This window comes from Styela clava, chromosome 15 (assembly GCF_964204865.1).
Source record: "Styela clava chromosome 15, kaStyClav1.hap1.2, whole genome shotgun sequence".
NCBI classification, from domain to species: Eukaryota; Metazoa; Chordata; class Ascidiacea; order Stolidobranchia; family Styelidae; genus Styela; species Styela clava.
The window spans coordinates 6,019,574-6,034,163 of record NC_135264.1 but is presented as its reverse complement, the minus strand read 5'-3'; the positions used below and the strand labels follow the sequence as shown (position 1 = coordinate 6,034,163).

The window sequence follows — 14,590 nt, the reverse complement described above, 5'->3', positions numbered from 1 at the left end:
TTTTCAAATCAAATCTCTCATTTTTCAAAGAAACATTTACAACTGTGGTAATATATCTAAATAATTAGTATATTGCACTATACGTTTTTTCAAAAATATTGAATTATTTCGAACTTTTCCGACCCAGCGGGAAAAAATTTGAATATTCCATCAAATCGAGGATTGAATAAATAACTTGAATCAACAAAAAGTTGTGGTGGGACAATGTGGTATTCGAAAATGATAAATTTTACAAAAATTGATTGATTTCAGAAAAATATTTAATTATTTTGATCTAATTTCGGCTTGGGGGTTAAAATTTGAATGTACCAATAATTTTTCGAACTATGGCATTATGTGAACTATATAAACTATGTCAAGTTTTGAGTTTATGAATGACAGAAAATGTAATTTGATAAATTAGATATGAATTGGATACATATTTCAACAAATCTATTTGTACCTGTCTGCTGTAGCAAAAAGGCAACATCAAATAAAACAACACTCCGTAGAATTTCCAAATTCTAAATCCTAACCATTCCAAGCTTGTCGAACTCCTGCGCTATCCTGAAAGCTCCCGCCAAGCCCCATTGTACCAAATGGTTGTAATTGAGAGCCCAATTCCCGACTTTATAAAGGGGAAGCATAATTTCGTGCAAGGTTATAGAAAATTAAAAGATTCAGGTTGAAAATCCTTGGCTTGCCATAACAACCCAAGATGTTTCAAAGTCATAATCAGAAAGCATCTAAGGGCACTATCATATAAGCAGAAACACCAGAGCGCGCGACATCCGTGGAGATGACGGGTTCACTAAAACTTACAACTGTGCAACGGTATACAAACAGCAACGCTAATTTATTAGTTGTTGAAAGTTTAAATTTGAATATCTGAGATGAACTGTAGTTAAATTTGCATAATTAATAGATAATGTGATAGAAAAGTCCCATAATATAAAACTGTTTTAATTTAAAGGAACCTCGTCGAATCTCTGGAACAACACCAACAAACACCAAAAATTCGATTAAACCCTGGTTAATTAAAAACTACTGTTCTAGACTATTGAAAAACTGACAAAACGCTATGGCAACGAAATAAACCCATGAAGTACGAATACAATAAATACTATGAAATGAGGCCCGACCAATTGTATTAATGCAGCTGCAAATGCCCTCATTGCCTGTATTATAACCCCATTGATGGCGACTGGCGCATACGCCGATACTTGTCAAACGATGGAAGAACGCCCAAAAGGGAACATAACCCGCGTCTTTCCGGAAATTATGTATACGAAATTAACCAATTAGCAAAATTTATCGCATACCAGCTAAAAACTGCACACTCGCCCGTGAACTAGAGGGTGGAAACCATTGCATTACATGACTCTACGAAATTATAAAAAAAAATGGGCGAAATATTTTGGACATCTTGTGAGAATAATTCACATATTTGCAGCTCTTCATGACTAGCGGGATTTAACATCATATATTAGTTTATACCTGACAAAATATGAATTGAAAGATTTATAAGATTACATACTTGCTCTTTACTCTCTAGACTAAATAGGCTTTCATCTAACTCTGTGATGCACCATACTATTAATTAACACTGTCGATTCCGTTTGATGCAATGACTTTTTCAAGCAGTGTTTTAGAAAACTGAAAATAAATATATGGTTTCATTATCAAGTTTTGGAGTCATAAATCCCAAAAAAATGCTGTTCGACAGAGGTAAAGCAAAGGTAATCTTTTAATAAAAATACATAAAAATATCAATTTAATGCCATATTATGTGCATACCGAGTCCATCTTACTTTAGGTGGAACTAAATTTCGTTGACCTAAGACATTATCAAGTTATTTAATTCACAAGACAGAAATACAGAGAAGAGATATAGTTAAAATAAATAAATGTTCACTCATTTTATCTAACTGATACATACTGAGTTGCGTGCACAGAATTTAAGCCATTATAACGTCGTATTTTGTTTTTTGCACATCGAAAAATTCCCATTCGATATATTTCTTCATAATTCCCGTGCAATGTTAAAAATGTCAATATAAAAAATTCGCTGCAAAAATAGCCAAATTAGTTGAGGTGATAAATGGCTAAAATCGTGTCATAATCATATTCCCGTTTCTATTCGCGCGGTTGGGAAACAACATTGTTCCTACCTAACGAGGCTAATACCGCGAACACGATCACTCCAAGCAAAAAATAATTTTCATGTCAGTATTTCAACCTACTTTTTAAAACATTCTGGAATAGAATAAAAGTTAATTATCTTGAAAATATCAGTCTACATTTAGCCGATATCGATACGAATTGCCGATATTACCGATACCCGATACCTTTTACCGAAAGCTTTTTAAATTAGTTTTGAAAAGCACTGACTGTATAACGACATTGATCATTTTAATCATTCCAAACCGAAATTGAAATAAATGAAAAGTCAATTTACCGCAATAAATGATAAAATAAAACAAGTAAATAATACACGATAGTTATATGAACATTTGTTAAAAAATTACTATTCAAGGCAAAAAATAATATTGCAAAATGAACATATCATATTGGGTTAGTTTAGCTGTCCTCAGTTAATATTTGGACGTGATTCGACTTAAAATCCTTCTAATTTGAATCGAGCAATCAAATTAGAACCAAGTTACAGTAAAAAAACGCGAATATCAGAACATAACCCGTAAGTTCAAATGACAATATTATTTCATGGCATCGTGATACCAAAACAAGTTTATATATGACCTATTATTAGGGGGGAAAAGGAGAACAAACGATAAGCGAGAGACTCAAGTAGAAAATGCGTGTAAAAATTCACACTATAATATTATGGTCTTTTTTAAACCAAGAGCTAAAAACTGTAAAAAAAAATCATAAAGTCTTGACAACAAAAAGAAATGAAATAGTATGAAACGCAAAGAACTGCAGAAAATGTTCGTAGAAATATAAAATGGACGGACATTTTTCTTCTTTACAGGTATCCCATATTTTCCTCTTTATAATGTTAACGGCGTTCTATAAATTTATACTAAACCCAAAGAGGGTTTATTTGATTTGGGAGATTCGTTTTCTATAATATTTATAGTTACGTTAACATATTTTAAAAGATGATTTTAATTAAAGCAATCGCACTAAAAATAAGAGTTTTAATATGTACCTACATGAAAGCCATCAGTAGAATTCGCATTTTTATTTTTTTTAAAAGCTCAAACTTGAATAATTTTGTCACAATTACATCCAACAAGCGCCTTCAGTTAACAGTTGATTGGACGTGTTTTATCCTAAAATATTCTAACACTCTCCATCTTCAAAATTAGAAGCAATTTGAGAGGGAAAAACGAGTTTATAAATGTCCTAAAATAGAAGAACAAACGATTAAGCAAAAGCTTAAATAATATGACTCGGCATGTGTGCAATGTAAATTGGATATTTTATGCCTTGCCAGCCTGTTTGGGATTGTTTTCTATGCGCTGGAAAATATGAATATCCAGTGTAAGCGTAAAATATACAACAGTGCAGCCTAGAACAGATTTAGCAACCAATCACAAGAAATCTTTTTTTTTTACTACATTGAATACCCGACAACCAGACTGCACCTTCTGAAAAGGAGTCAGAACAACACTCGTTGGAATATCGAGCGCACAAACCGAGGATAAACAGATCGAGCAATAATCAAACACAGCAATTTGATAACAATTATAAACTATATGAAATATTTTGTACAGGGACAAAACAAAATGTGAAATAAAAAACTAGCCTTGACAAAATGAAAAATTTGAAATGTTAGAAACTCTGTAAAAACGGCTCAAGAATGAACCTGAACGACTTTAGCGATTATTGCTGCATTGTATTGTATTAGCACTTATTAGCAGAGGATCAGCTAAAAAAGAAAAACATACGATTGAGCGAGGAATTATTAAATATGACCTGGCATGCGTGCAGTGTAACTAAAATTTTTCTAGCTTGTCAGCTTGCTTAAAACATTTTAATTTTTCGTTCAAAAATAAACCATTTCAACACACATATTAGAAACTATTAATATTCAGTGTCAGCGTTGGAAAAATAACTATTCTAAAGTATTCGCAATCCCTAATGAAGAACAAACTGATCAGTGTCGTTGCGACAAAATCTGAAAATTCTGAAGATTTGATAAAAAGTCCTCATGTTGCGTGTTTTCGAATCTACCAATTTACTACGCTTCATCGGAGAATTAGAAGTGACCATTTCATTTATTTCTTAAATTCGTGGAAACAACGAGCGCTTTTTTGTTAAAACATTTTCTTTCATTACCCCACTATTTAGCTTAACATTCTTACTTTGCATCTTTACTGTTTAACTCAAAGTAAAATACAATTCACATCATTTAGCATTCACAAATGTATTTTCGTACGACTGAGACATTCACACGACAATGACTTAGAAATAAATTATTATTTATCAGAATTTTTTGTATTTAAATAAAAATTTACCATATACAAATCTGGGTTGGGCATTTAAGTTAACAGATTTAAATTCAATTCAACGAAAGCATTTATTTCAAAAAACACCCATGAATGCAGATTTCAAATTTTTCAATTTCTCCTAACCCGAAACCTAACCCAAGCCGGACAACCACTAATTTGTTAACGACGGATTTAAATTCAATTCAATGAAAGCATTAATTTCAAATCAAATCTCTCATTTTTCAAAAAAACTTTTCCGATCTAGCGGGGAAATATTTGAATATTCCATTAAATCGAGGACTAATATAAACAAGAGAGCTGTGCTCAAATATTTGGACACGTCACAAGGTGTCGCTATTTTTTATTCCGACACATAAAAAACGCGAATCTTTGAGGTCCACAGAAATAATTGAAATAAGTAAAAGTAATAGCCTTCTGGCAAAAAAATCAATCTTTAACCACTGAAAATTTCAAAGCAATTGTTCAGTATTCGTAAAGAAAAGCGATTTCATCATGACGAAAGAGAAGAATACTAACATAAACAACAACAAAATATTGAAACGATCGTTATGTACACTGACGTGTCCAAAAACTTAATTCAACAAAAACTTGCGGTGGCACAATGTGGTATTCGAAGATGGTAAATTTTACAAAAATTGATTGATTTCAGAAAAATATTAATTATTTCGATCTAATTTCGGCTTGGGGGTTGAAATTTGAATGTACCAAAAATTTTTCGAACTATGACATTATGTGAACGATATGAACTATGTCAAGTTTCGGGTTTATGAATGACCGAAAATGTAATTTGATAAATTAGATATGAATTAGATATATATTCAAACAAATCTATTTGTACCTGTCTGCAGTGGCGCAGCCATTCGGGGTCGAACCCCCCCCCCCTCCCTTTGGAATTTTTTCGAAAACAGAAAAAGTCGCCGATAACACGTGCAATTGCTTTCTGCTAAAATCGCCGTATATTTTCATCGAGGCGGCGTTATTTACGCCGTAAACGCCTTCTCGTTGGTATTTATTCTCTCTAAATCACAAATTTGTGCCAGGGGAACAATTATAATTATTTTATTTTTGTACTCGCACGGAATTGTGAAAACTGAAAAAGCGTGCAATTGCCTTCTGCTAAAATCGCCGATTGATTTCATCAGTGTGCTATTTAGGCGGTAAACCATTACTTTAAAATTGTCGTCGAAAATTTTAGTGTTATCATTAAACAAGGTTGAAAACGCGTTTTTGCCCCTGCTAGTGATGATATATAAGATAATTAATCTGAAGTATATCCATCAATTTTTATTCCACTGAAATAAATTTTACTACATGAGAATTTACAGCAGATTTACGGATTTTTCGAAAGCTTTTATCTTTAAAAATAATCGGAGTGGCAGCATTGCGATTGAACGGAGTCAATGTTACAAGCACATCTCAAATTTGTCGAATTCGCAAAATAGAAAAAATACGGATCAAAATAATACATAATAGGGCAGTTTACCACACAATTTTATGCGGAATTCCGTGATGTTTTAGAGTGGCTCTTGTTTTGTCGGCGCAACCGCAGGTTAAATTGAAGACAATTAAATTAATAAAGCAGGGCATTTTAAATATGCCCTTATCGGTCATGGATTGGTTACCTTGCGCAAGAGAAAAATCATTTTTCGTTAGAAAAGGCGGCTCTTTTAACAAGTGACGCAATCGCGGCGACTGTTCGGCGTGGATTTCGAGGCGGTGAATTAGTATTTTTGATTTACTGGTATACTTTATATCTATTTTCATTGTATGAAGTAAAATTGTACTACACGTGATTTTATATCAGATATCGAGATTTTACTAACGGCGATAACGAGGTCACAAGATTGCAAAAATACGTATCAAAATTAAATATATCAGGCAGCTTATCTCATTGTTTTATGTCCACGGCAGTAATGTTTTTATTTTGACGTAGAAAGTCGAGACCGCGAGTTGCGTTGGGGACAATAAAATTAATATATACGTAAGGACATTTTAGAATCTCGTGGTTGTCATGAATTGAATATTTTACGCGACAGAAGCTGAGAAGGCGGCTCTTAACGAGCGCGTGATCGCGGTGACTGCTACAGACGGCATTAGTAATTAGCAATAGCTAATTAGCCACTATCATATAAGCACAAACACCAAATCTCGCGACATCCTTGGAGATGACGGGTTCACTAAAACTTACAACTGCGCAACGCTATACAAACAGCAACGCTAATTTATAAGTTGTTGAAAGTGTAAGTTTAAATATCTGGGATGAATTGTAGTTAAATTTGCATAATTAGTAGACGCTGGGATAGAAATTCCCATAATAGAAAACTTGCTTTAATTTGAAGGAAGCTCATCGAACCCCTGTTACTCCAACAAAAAAACAAAAAGTCGATTGAACCCTGGTTAAAAACTACTCTTATAGACTATTGAATAGACTATTGAAAAACTAACAAAACGCTATGGCAACGAAATAAACCCATAAAGTACGAATACAAAAAATACTATAAAATGAGGCCCGACTAATTGTATTAATGCAGCCGCAATTGCCCCATTACCAGTAATATAACCCGATTGCTGGCGGACTGCCGCATACTTTGATACTTGTCAAACGATGGGAGAACGCCGAAAAGAAACATAACCCGCGGCTTTTCCGGGAATTGTGCATACGAAACTAACAAAGCAGGAACATTTATTGCATATCAGCTAAAAACTGCACACCTCTCGTGAACTAGCGGGTGGAAACCATTGCAATATATGACTTTACGAAATTATATAAATAAAATTGGGCGGAATATTATGGACATCTTGTGAGGATAATTCAAATATTTGCAGTTCTTCCTGACTAGCGGGATTTAACATGATATATCAGTTTATACCGGACAAAATATGAATTGAAAGATTTATAAGATTTCATACTTGCTCTTTACTCTTTACACTATATAGGCTTCCATCTCACTCCGTGAGGCACCAGACTAATAACAATGTCCGTTTGATGCAATGACTCTTTCAAGCAGTGACTTAGAAAACTGAAAATAAATATATAGTTTCATTATCAAGTTTTGGAGTTACAAATCACAAAAAATGCTTATTAACAGAGGTAAAGCAAAGATAAGCTTATATTAAAAATACATAAACAATATTATTTTAACCACGTGGAAATGCCATTATTGCCGATTCATTCATGGGTTAGTATCAATTAAAAAAGTGTTTTAACAATGTTGAGTTACGTGAACATTCAACAGTATTGTAGTGATTACCAATTTACGAAGTTCTTTAATTATTATTTAACACGAAAAGTAACACCGACTCGATCTAAAATTAAACGCATAGAAATGTCCAACTATCCGCTTCAAAAATATCGCACCCTGGGGTCAATAATGATGGTATTGTTCGCCTAAAATTGGGACCGTAATTTACTAACTGTGATAGAAATCCTACACAGAAGATAGAAATCATAATAAAATTAATTTGTGTTGTGAATGCACTTGTTGTACGTGATTGTGAACTCACAATCATGTCCGAAATATAAAAACTACGATATCAGCCGTGATAATTAATATTTACTAGTGGATAAAAAAGTGCTTTAAATATAGTCTAACAATATTAATTGGATTGTCGGCCGCCAAAAAGATCGCGGTGACAAATAATTCACTGAGGCCTTCGATTACGACAAAATTATGAAATAAAAATGCCACACTGTTCAAGTAAAATCCGAAAAAAAAAAGTATTGTCACGGCGATGGTTTCGGCGGCCGACATCCCAATTGATGTCGTTCAAAATGACAATACTGATTATTCGGTGTCCGTTAAAAATATTCGATTAACTCGATTAAAAAATACGATTTTGCCCGCCAGTGATCACGGCGCAAGTAAATAATCATTGAATGGAAATAAAACTTCAACTTCATAACAATAAATTCCAAGTAATAGTTTCATATTTCGTGCATTTGATCGGCGCTACATGCGAGCGTATTTTTGTACACATAAACCATTATGACACTACTGACATCTCTCTGAAATTAATTTTCCCGAATTTTTAATGTTTTATTTCCAAATGCGGGTACCCGCTGACTACGGATTAATAGTCGACGTTTAAAATACGACTTGTAAAATATTCACCAACACCATCAGGCAAAGAGAGACGGGCTACAACGTAACCTCCATTGAAAAATCCTGGCTGCATCCCTTGATGCGGCAATATTTAAAATGCGGTATTTATTGGCTTAATTGTGTTCAATGAAACCTGCAGTTGCGACGACTTACGTCTTACGACAATATAAAATCATTACAACTCAAAATTACCGCGTCAATCAGCGGACTTGAAATGAAGAACAATGAAACCAAGTGGAACAACACTGAATCCGCCCCGCCGCAGGCCTGTCACTCTGATTATTTTTAAGGTTTCACCGTTTGAAATATCCCAAGATATAGACAAAATACGAACGATTGTAATTTAAATTATTGCGAAAAAAAATCAATCGATAAATTTTGCATTAATTATTTTATATATCGTCACATACCGAGAAAACGTCGTATGCGGCTCCATAGGTAGTTAGTTGCAAAATAGACAAAAGGTACATCGCGTGAATAATTTACTGTGTTTCGATTTCAGTTACTATTATGGCATATATTTTGAAAAAATTCTAACATAACACCAAATTTTGTGATTTACAATGTCTAAAAAGCGTTTTCAATCTGCTGCAAAATTGCTAAAACAAAACTTATGGTGATATCTTCCGTTTTATATTTTAATTTTAATATTTTATAATGCCGCAATCAAGAAATTGGGTTGCGGATTCACCTCTATATCATTTATTTCTTCACCGATTTTTATAATATAGTATTCTAACTTGTTTGTGATTAATGTAAATTAGAAAGATTCAGAAGATTTTAAAAACATACCTGCTCTTTAGACTCGATGCATTCACCTCTCTCAGTGATGCATAATCGGACAAATAACTCCGCATGTCTTTTGATGTATAATGATAAACTGTCTTTTCCGCTTTCAAGTTTCAGAAAGCTGAACTTTATGCGAGATAATGAACTGCAAGTAAATTTTGTATAATATTGATTTGAATAAATATAGTTGTTCGAACTAAGTCATTATTAATTTTTAGATTTATAAGTTACGGAAAATGTAATTTGACAGGAGCACAGAGAAGCTATGCTTATACTTTGGATACATAAAATAAAAATATTAATTTCCAGTTCATTGACAAATTATTCAGAATTCCCCCTTATTTACTAACATTACTTTGGAATGATCTGTCAGTTTATAATATTGCAACACATAATATAAATCATATTTATATTCATTCAAAAGCACGTTGAAAATACGGCTATTAAGAAATGTAAATATAAAAAATAAGGCGGAAAAGATAAAATTTAACAAATATTTCTGTTTCTAATTACCTTTACGCCCCTCAAAAAATTGTCCACGCTCTTGTGAAAAGCTATGCTTATCCTAAAGATACAAGGACGACAACTTGTACTGATATTCATTTACGTTCATTCTATATTATTTGCAGATTTTCAATATTATAAATATTACTTATTCGGAATGATCTGTCAGTGTGCTATGTTGTATCTCATTATCTGAATCTTAACTAGTAAATTATTTATTAGTGTGTTATATTTTACCTTCAAGTTCTCTATAGTCTTTGATTCCCATCCCAGAGACCTGAAAATATACATCTATAAATAAATTGATGCCATCTATACATGCCAAAGACATTTTAGACATTATATATATAAATATAAGAACATGACAGATCATGACTAGGGAAGAAACGATAGCAAAATAAGGAATATATTCCCAGATTCAAACGCTTATGAACATAAGGCTACTAGCAATATAGATATAAGCTGACTATAGTAGATTTACAATTTGTGGGATCTCATGTATATAGTAACCTTCGAAATTTTAGTCTTCGACACAAATCCCATTGTTAACCAGTACTAAAGGGTGTACGATAACCGGTTATATTGATGCATATTGGTGCACTTGATTCTACTCACTCATATAATATCGTTATTGGAAACTTAATGCGATTTTAGTTCGAAACACATGTGAACACGAATGTCATGGTTAACTAGTACCAAAAGGGGGTAAGATACACGATTAATCAAGTCAAGACAAGTTTTTTTTTCCAACCAGTAATAAGTATCACAACCATAAAATACGACACGAAGAAAATTTACACCGTTTTACTGGGGAAGGGACGTAGCGGGGAACCAAACTGGTTATCGAGCAGCAACACCAAAGTTCCTAATATCTAATTAAAAAAGTAAGAATTCTAGAATTTTGAAACTACTATATCTTATATTGACGGGGAGTGACGTATATGAAAGAGACCATTCAGTAGAAATTATATAGGAGAGTTTATATTAATTAAGCTCTTTTCAATATACATGATTAGGCATAACATGACGTGACCCGCACTAACAATGGGGAAAATAGGACACGCATTTCTATTTCTCTATTTTTAAACAGACATGAACATGGTTGGTATGATAACATAAGACTTTTACCAAGGGGATAAGAACCAAAAAGGTGTTTACACTTGGTTGAATATACAGTATCGTTTTCGGAAAATTTAGTTGAAACGCGAGTTCTTTAAGGTGTAAGATTAACGGCTATCTTAATTCACATAGTATGACTCACTCTGATAATATCATTATTGGAAATTTGGGACGATTCCAGTTTGAACTAGTTGGGAACATCATTGGCATGAATATCAACTGTGAACTACCCGAGCGTACAGGTCACAATGAACCACAGTTACCTTTAAAAAATTAGCCTGATTACTTTATATAGTATGTTAGTTAGTGTCAACTACCATTTGTATTCATCAGATTAATGAAAAAGATCAGGACTACGATTTCAAAAATGTCAGACATACTAGTATATATAGGCATCCTATGATAAACAACAAGTTAAACAATAAGTTTTAATATTCGCATGGTTATTAAGTTGGGGTTGTGTTTTAACCGAATTGCACTTAACGAGGCATAGTTTTATTTATGCTGGCCTAATAACCTTTAAATAGACTGACTTTTCAAGATAGTAATTGGCCTTTTGGTTTGGACGATTAAACGAAACGACAGCAGATGGGACAACACAGCAGTTAGCCCCTGCGCTGTATTGACTATGTTATTATTCACCGGATATTGCTACAGTTAATTGTTAGGACAGAATATTTAATTCCGCGATTCTACGTAATGAGCATGGTTTGGTTTAACAGATTTTGCCATAAACAATTATGAGCGCGCATTGGTGGCCCAACTGACAAAAATAAGACCAATTTAATGCATTCCTGTATCTCGACTATTAGGCGGGAACGAAAACAAGCTTAATTTTTATTTCTAAAACATGGCCCTAGCCTTATTCACTCGGCCGACTCAATAGCCAGAATAAAACGGTAGTTGTGCGTATCATGTTATTATGAAATTTTGAGATTGTAATTTTTAGAAAATTTCATTTGACACACAAACCAAAAACTGAGCTCATACTCAATATATTGAACATAATATTTGTTTGTAGATTTCCCGAAAAAAATACAATATATCATTTATTTATACTATAGACATCTAAAATGAAAAGATTTCAAATGATTTGGTTACATACTTGCTTTTCAGACTTGATAGGCCTCCATCTCACTCAGTGATGAAAAGCTGGCTCTTGACGAATTTCTTTTGGTACAATGATAAATTGTCCTGTCAACTTTCAAGCAGTGTTTTAAGCTGAAAATCAATATATATGTCATGATTTTGTGCAAGCCAATTCTAAATTTGATTCAAACTAAATTTCGTTGAGCAAACTATGTCATTAGGTAGTTAATTCACACAAATGCTATTTGACAGAGACACTGCAAAGCAAAAAATATACGTTGGTTTCAATAAAATACGTAACGGGTAAATTTAGACGAATAAAATTTATTCAGGATTGCCATTAAATTTCAAATATTATAGATTACCATAGAAATTGCTTTTCATCGACTCTACAGTTACAGGTATTTGTAATCATTCAATTTTATAAATTCAGCTTAATATTTTATAACATATCAGGTGTAGTTTTTAAACTGCACGAGTTGCAAATATTACAATAACAGTAAAATACCCAATGAACTTTTATTACTGTTTCATGGAGTATATGACTAATTACCTCTGATCAGTAACTTGTAGAATTATCACATTGTTCACGGTGGGGATCGCAAACTGGGGATCGCTATCCATCAGAGAAGCGAGCAACGAATTTCAGGGGTCGCAAAGAGTACACCAATTTGATACAAGGTACTGTATTTATAGTACTATTTCGGACTTCTGCTTCAAAACACAATTATTAAAACTTGTGCAAAATCTAAATATTAAATTTCGATAGAATGCACAGGATAAAATAAGCGGCATAACAATGTTGGCTCGCATCGAACTATTTATCATTTTAAACGTGAACGTGGGTCTTACTTTTTTGGAATTTTGATTCGGAAGACAATTATTTAACTTTGTGAAAATATAAAACACACGATCAAATATGTGGCATGACTATGCCGACTTTGATCGCAAGACCCGAGACGCGGTGCGCTCGCATCTAATTGTTTAGCATTCTAAACGAAAACAGTGGTGTACAGGAATAAAATAGGCAAAAAATTCAAATAAAATGTTTAAATGATATTTACTTGTATTATTCCTCGTTCGTTACTTTGTGTCTTTGAATCTTCAACCTTTAATAGTTTTGCATCTGAAAAAAGTTGAAATATTGATAAATAAACTGTCGCAGAACTGTAGCTAGCATATTCAATGAACAGCGGGGCTGAATCTATCGGGTTTTCTGCACGAAGCTCCCGCCGCCTTTTAAAATGACATATTAGTAATTATCAATTTGGGGGTAGGAACGATTTATAAATTTGAATTTACAGCACAATCTGCATTCCTAACTTAAACTACCAAGATGGCGCACAACCTGAACCCTAACCAGGTACACATACTGTGTTCAGGTTGTGCGCCATCTCGGTAGTTTAAGTTAGGAATGCAGATCGTGCTGGAAATTCAAGATGACGCACAACTTGAACCCTAACCAGGTACACATACTGTGTTCAGGTTGTGCGCCATCTTGGTACGAATACTATGGGAGCACCCTATACACAATAAAATATGAAAGTGGAAAGGCTACGCGAATCTCTAATAAACCATTGATTTTGCGCTACATTTGCGAAAGTTTTGAAAGTTATGCAATACATTCATGTAAATCTTGTCCTGTTGAATGCAGCTTAGGTAGTGACGTAGATTAGTATATTACGTTTAAGTTTCTTAATATGATAAGTCTATGTATTGCCATATAGCTTTAAAGTTCGACCAGTTGTGAGGAAACGATTGAACCCGATGTTAGTGAGTTCGATGCAAAAGAGAATCACCCACCAATCAAGACTTCTGTAATAGGTTAATAATTCCAATTCGTATAGGCCCGAAAACCTCTAATTTACCACTTATACAATAGAAAAATGAAAGCAATAGAATAGCAATGAAAACAATAAATATAAATAACATTTAGCTCACCTGAATATTGTTTCGAACTCGCTGTCATAACCCAACAGTCAGCTTATCCATACATCCTACCAAAATCAGACCTTATCCTACGACAAACATTTGTGACTGCGATGTCGCTTGTGGCTTCCCGCGCACAAATATTTGACGAAAAAAGCTAACTGATTGTTGTAATCAAATATTTTTAACTGATTACTTTGATTACTCCAGATTGCCGTTACTAGCCGATCACGCTTCTAACGCATGATCTCAAAAATGCAGAATGAAGATGACGGTTGGGATTTGCTTCATACATTTTCTGATCGCATAATAAGGTATTTTCGGGGGTGTTTATCTCGGTGACCGTACATTTCAACCCACGTACATTTGAACCATGTACATTTGAACCCATGTGTATATCCGCGGGTTCAATCTATATGCGGGTGCTAAAACCCATGGGTTAGAGTTAGTATGGGTTCAGATAACCGTAAAACAAAAAAAAATCCTTAAGTGCAATAGTACGCAGGTGCAATTGTCGTAGGTTCAAATGTACACGGGTTCAAATGTAATGGAACCGTTCATCTCAGAGCTCACATTTTTACATCAGTGACGGGAGCTTAG

General features: G+C 33.6%; 1 long non-coding RNA gene across 2 annotated transcripts; it reads right to left on the bottom strand.

Moving 5' to 3' along the window:
* Window positions 1–317: 317 nt before the first annotated feature.
* On the bottom strand, window positions 318–13,199 carry LOC144432429 (uncharacterized). Of its 2 annotated transcripts, XR_013480638.1 has the most exons (5): window positions 13,126–13,199; window positions 12,078–12,193; window positions 9,353–9,494; window positions 7,368–7,477; window positions 318–1,635 (listed from the first exon to the last, which is right to left on the bottom strand). It is a non-coding gene; the product is annotated as an uncharacterized LOC144432429 (long non-coding RNA). The 2 variants fall into 2 exon arrangements; XR_013480637.1 differs by lacking the exon at window positions 318–1,635 and having other exon boundaries at window positions 5,364–7,477.
* Between the last annotated feature and the right edge of the window lie 1,391 nt (window positions 13,200–14,590).